This window comes from Tursiops truncatus, chromosome 5 (assembly GCF_011762595.2).
Source record: "Tursiops truncatus isolate mTurTru1 chromosome 5, mTurTru1.mat.Y, whole genome shotgun sequence".
Lineage (NCBI taxonomy): Eukaryota > Metazoa > Chordata > Mammalia > Artiodactyla > Delphinidae > Tursiops > Tursiops truncatus.
The window spans coordinates 9254552-9261226 of record NC_047038.1 but is presented as its reverse complement, the minus strand read 5'-3'; positions in this window follow the sequence as shown (position 1 = coordinate 9261226).

Below are 6675 nucleotides of genomic sequence, written 5' to 3'. Positions count from 1 at the left end.
GGAAATAATATATGCTCGGTATCAAAGTAAGACCTCACACATCACTCACTAAATTCCAAGTGAAACACCGAAACTTTACATTGGAGAGGTCTGGATCCTAGTGTGATTAATCATAACACCGAGAGTGGGACAACCAATAGTATTCTCCTGTTGTGATACAAAGTGAACAAAGATCATCACCCATGAAATATTCACGCACAACATGTTTAACCCGATCCAATTAAGTTTTGAGATTTAACTTTTAGTTTACGAGAATAAAGGTTTAGAGGACACTACAAGGAAACACTTAGATAAATCCAGTGATGGGTATTTTTATAAGAAAACTGGCCTGGTATTTTCAAAGAGTTAATGTCACTTCAAAAAAAAAAAAAAAAAGAAAGGTACAGGGATTTTTCTACATTAACAGAGACAAAGGAAACATGCATCTGCTTACATTATGTGCATCTTGGTTTGATCCTCATTAGAATTAAACAGCTATAAAATATTATTTTGGAGACAATTGAGATTTTGAATATAGATTGGTATCAATGATATATGGGATTATTGTTCATTTTCTTTTATAATTTGTGATAAGTCAATGTTCTGATTATTAAGAGGCACATATTGAAGTATTTATGGCTGAAGTTACATGTTTGTAACTAGCTTTCAGATGGTTCAAAATTAAAAAATAAGGCAAAATAACTTTAATTTAAGTGGTAGATATAGAGATATTCATTGTACTATTTTATTACTTTTATATATAAACTTTTTCCCAATAAAATGTAGAGAACAAACTACCGTGAGATTTCATTTCTACTCATAATATTTGCAGAGCTTTGAAAATATGATCTTGCCCAGTGGTGGTAAGAGTATGGCTATCAAGGAGTTCTGTACATTAATGGTTGGATTATAAGTTTAATTGAAAAGTTACTTATCAAAATCTAGCAAAAAACTGTATTATAAAAGTGTTCATTTCTGCTTAATTTATAATATAAAGTAATTGGAAATAACTAAAAGGATGTTTGAATGCATCATGATATACCCATACAGTAGATAAGGAAAAAATACACATTATTAAGTGAAAAAAAGTGCAGATCCATATCTCCTTTGTGATACTAGGTAGGAGGGAGAGTTAGTATAAATCTAAGAATGTAATTCTGAGAATGGAGGTCTAGAAAGAAAACAGAATTTTAAAAAAACTTATTTTAAACCTTTTTATATTCTTGGAAAAAATTAGAAACATGAACAAGTAACTATTATCAAGTACAATTTTGTAATAATAAATATGATCAAGACACATATGTCTACCCAAGTGTTGAAACTGGAAATGACCTTAGAGATTCTCTTCAATTAATTATTTTTTTTAATTTAAAATAAAACAAAATGATAATAACAATAAAACTGGAAGCCGTATTTATATGCCTAACAATACATAGTTGAGGCAGTTTTTTGCAGAACTAGGACAAGAGCCCAGGACCCGTGATACCATGGTTTTCTTGTGGCATGTCAAGTCCCACCTGTATGTTACCTAATTTCATGGTTAACGACAAAATAAAGTTCAAGGTAGAAGGATTGGTCAACATCACTGAAAAAAAAATGAACATTCTGATTTGGAACAGACCTACTAAAAGAAATAATGTTGCAGTATGATATTTTAGAACGTCTACTTAGTAACCAAGTAAAATTTTATTTTTAAGTTGAATGACATTTTAAAAGTTCTTAGGTTTGATTTTAAATAAGTAAAGGTTAAAAGTGTTTTTAAAGTATTTTCCCCCAAATGCCCTGGAATATGACATATTCACACATTTAAGGGATTTTAAAATATAATTTTCTCCATTCCAATATGCAAAATATACTTAGTTGATTAGAACATCATGCTGTTGTGTGTGAGGGTAGGGGTGGGGAACTGTCATCCCCTCCTTCATGTTTCATTATTTTAGAGAGCAGGGGGCTTAAACTACATTTCTCAGGAGGGTCTGTATCAGCCGGGATATTATCTATTCCTCTTCCCCACAATCCCTTGTTCCTTTTTATGGAAAGAAATATTATTGATTTGATTGTGAAATTGGTGAAAACCGACATCCACTTACACATACCCCATGTAGTGTGTATACCTACGGAGAGTGATTTATTTATTTTTTTAAAGGTAGGAAAGATTTTTATTTTTTAATTTTTAAAATTTTTAAAGTTTTAATTTTTTAACATCTTTATTGAAGTATAATTGCTCTACAAAGGTGTATTAGTTTCTGCTGTATAACAAAGTGAATCAGCTATACATAAACATGTATCCCCATATCTCCTCCCTCTTGAGTCTCCCTCCCACCCTCCCTATCCCACCCCTCTATGTGGTCACAAAGCACCGAGCTGATCTCCCTGTGCTATGTGGCTGCTTCCCACTAGCTATCCATTTTACATTTGGTAGTGTATATATGTCCGTGCCACTCTCTCATTTCGTCCCAGCTTACCTTTCCCACTCCCCATGTGATTTATTTTTAAATGAACAATAGTTGATTTACAATGTTGTATTAGTTTCAGGTGTACAATATAGTGATTTAATATTTTTATAGATTATATTCCACCTAAGTTATTACAAAATAATGGTTATATTTCCCTGTGCTGTACAGTACAACCTTGTTGCTTATCTATTTTATCTGTAATAGTTTGTGTCTCTGAATCCCATACTCCTATCTTGTCCCACGCCCCCTGCCCCTGCCCTGCTTTCCTCTTCCCACAGGTAACCACTGTTCTCTGTATCTGTGAGTCTGCTTCTATTCCGATTCATATGTTTGTTTTTTTAGGTTCCACATATACATTATAATACAGAGTATTTGTCTTTCTCTGACTTATTGCACTAAGCATAATCCTCTCTAGGTCCATCCACTTGTTGCAAATGAATTTGTAATTTATCTAAACGGCAGAAACAGTGGACTGTTTCTTACCCTCCAGGTCTACCAGAAATTCTCTGCATCTCACTCTATGAAGCCTGCTATGATTCTGACAGGCCCAGCCAGGCCTCTTTTCCTCTCCTCTGCTTTCTGCTCTGCTACATTTATTAGCTGCTGCAATCCTCCGTGCGGCTGTTCAGGTAAATGTCTGCAACTCAGATCCCATTTTTGTAGCAAGAGAATTCTATAATTTAGACTCCATTGGATTTGGTGGATGGGTGTTTGAGGGGGTAAATAGAAGAAAGCTTCATTTTTCTCTGGAATCCAAACTGCATTCCCCAATCTCCATATAATAGGCCACCCTTGTACTTTGAGGCTACTGTTCTTTTATATGGTGTGTTAATAACATTGAAACTGTGTTTTGTTCAACAGTCCAGCCTAGTATACATTTTTAGTTTGTGAGAAACCTAAGGTGGGAAGGGGAACCAATTCTACACCCAACTGGAATAGTCATATAATACTGACTGTACATATCTGAATCTTCACTCTTCATTTATTTTCCTCCATCCTGAATATTTAGAAAACAAACTTTAGAACCTAGTATTCATTAATTGAATGAGGAATATAATAACATTGAGAGAGTAATTTTTAATTATTAAAAGTTTAAAAATGTATTCTGAAGATGGCATTTCGATTTGTTGGATGGAAGGAGGGGGTAAAAGGCAGGTACTATTCAATACATTCTGGGTAACAGTGAAGCAGGACTCTTCATCTTCAGAACTGTACCTACTTTTTCTTTGCTTTATTTTGTATCCAAAGGCAAAAAAAAGCAAGCCAGAAAATAGGATATCCTTACAATTTGAACTTCAAATATTTACATAGTCTAATATTATTCTAGGCTAGCTTAAAATGTAGAAATGCTTTTAAAACACCAAAAAGTTATTGGTTTTATTCCTTTTATGCTAACGTAATGGTCAGACTGTAAGAGCTGAAGTTGGCAATCAAGTATGGGACTGGTATAGCTGTTTCAGGTAACAAGCTTTCCAGGTTAATTGGAGTCTGGAGGTAATATCCTCAGACTATACTAAAAAGAGGGAAAAGCTCAAGGAATACTAAAGTTTAATCAAATGACTGGCCTATTTCTAGCAAACCATATAGGACTAAATACCATGAATTCCTATGTGCTCATCTTATCCTTAGGCTTATTTGCTTTCTTTTTACATTTCCTTCCTTTAAATTCCTTTATATTTTAATGTAACTTTTTGAAAATATTTTATGCATTTTTGTAAACCACATCACATCTTTTGTAGAATGATAAAATATGTTTCCAGTTTTAAAGAGTTTAGCTTACTTTTAGATGAGCTTTTTATCCTTTAAATAATCAAACTAGTACTTCAAAATTCAACAAACTTTACTTTGCAAAACTGCTTAAGTACTTATTGTTGAAACATTTTTCTCTAGAATTGATAATTTTATAGGTCCCTACATTTGATATATTCAGCAGTATGGATGGAATTTTGGAGCGGTATAGAAAATATTTATTTTAGTATGCAAATAGTGCCAGTTACCCAAGTAATAGTATACTTATTTTCAACTTTTAAAGTGTTTTCAGTGATATTTCCACTTAAGATTTTATTTAGCAGTATTTTCCCATAAAGAGGAAAAGAATAAAATAGATTAATTTGAATATTACCAAACCATGCTAGCTTCTTTGTAAAATAATTTATTTGCATTAGATAAAAATCCTGGTTGTAACATAGTTGATAGAGAATTATAGTAGATAAAAGAAGCCAGAGAATTTTGTTTTATAAGAAGTTTGTTAAAAAATTCCCTTTACTGGAAGATGTTAAATCAGAGTTTCAGAAACATAACTCTCTGAACTTATTTTTTCATTTATCTTCCATAGAAATACTTCAATAATATGTGAATTTTCAAGATACCCCAGAATGAAGAAGATCAACATTTAAACCACTCTTTCTACAAATTTAATACCAATTCAATTTGATATTTGACCTTTGTTTTCATGACTGGAGTATTTGTCTCCATGCAACCTGCCACCTTTGAGTAACTGGATTAAAGTCTTTGAACTAAGTTAAATACCTTATTTGGAGTCAAACTACTCTAAAAATTTTAGAATTTCCAAGGAAATATTGTTACTGTGTCACTAATGTTTGAAAAAATCTCCATAATATGAAAATTTTGAAAAAAACATCTTCACTAAATATGCCCTTTGAATAATTTTACAGAGATGCAGTAACAATTCTTTGGAGAACAGTCTCTATAGAGTTGAGGCTCAGACCTCTGAGGATATGGTGCTATCCAACCATTGGTTAAGTGGTAATTCTTATAAATGCCTATATGATAATTCAGTTTTTCCCTTTATTTATCAGTGTACTATTGACCGCGTCCTCTTCCCACTTTTAAATTTTGGCACACTTTGTTATTCTTGTTTCTTTTTATGGATATCTTTATTAGCTTAAATGTAATTCTTTGACATCCATTCAAAACTGAGAGGGCATGATGGGGCTGATTGTGGGAGTAAAAAAATAAGTTCAAGGCTGCATCCTGATTGCTACTACAGGGACCACACTGAGAGGCAGTGGGAAGAAGAAAGGCTCTTCTTTCCTCTTCATGCTTCCACTCTGAGAGGCTTATACTGGTGAAATCTAACAGAAAGTCAGTGCTCACCATAACCCAGCAAATAAAGACAGTGCTAAATAACTGCCCTAGGCCACCCCCTCTATTCAGTGTCCATACCCAGCCTTGTGAGTATATTTATACCTCCATCCAATAACAGCTTCATGCTTCTAACATGACGCGATGACACAAATTCCTTAACATTTTAGCCATCTTGTAGGTATCTGACATACATACATACAGACATATATATATATATATATTTTTTTCTTTTGGTTAAAAACATATTAAGTGAATAAATTTCCAATTATATTATTTTATTTCTTGATTATCAGGCAGGGTATAATTGATGAACATACTAGAATTATAAAGGAAAAACAAGAAACAGTAAGTAAATAATACCTAAGTTTCTACTCCTTTACAGTTGAATCACTGAGTTTTTGAGAAAATTGAATAGCATAATATATATAAAATGAGAGATCCTCCTTCAAACCAGAAGACTCATTACATATAACTACTACACTCTTAAAAAGTTATACTGAAGTCATAGAAAATACATAAAGAAGAAATAAGTAAATAAATAAAACTATGAAGCATAGAAAAATAAGAAAATACAAAAAATTTTGGAGAAACTCCCAGAAGAAGGCAGATGGTAGTTGATCCAATTACATTAATTAGTTTTTATAATCAATAATGTTTATATAATTATAATACTATAAATGCTATTTATCAATGTTTAATTTTTAGAAGTAACATATAGAAAAACCCTGATAAACTTAATTATAGCTAGAGAACAGAATATAAATGTTATGACCTAAATTTAAAAGGTAAAAAGAAAATAATACAACTGACACACATAGAGAAAGAAGGACTATTAATTATCCAAATGTTCTCCTTTATATTTGAGGATCTATAACTCTAACATTTATATAAGTCAGGACATGGATTTGAAAGAATGGTATTTAAACAAATTAAAGATAACCATTTAAAAAACAAGAATAACAAAGTGTGCCAGAATAAAAAGTAAGAGGAGGAGGTAGGCAGTCAATAATACACTGATAAATAAAGGGAACAACTGCAGTATCACATCTGCACTTCTAAGAATTACCACTTCATTAAAAGGAAGTGTTTAATTTGGAACAATTTGTCACCTATTCTTTGTCTTCTAAACGTT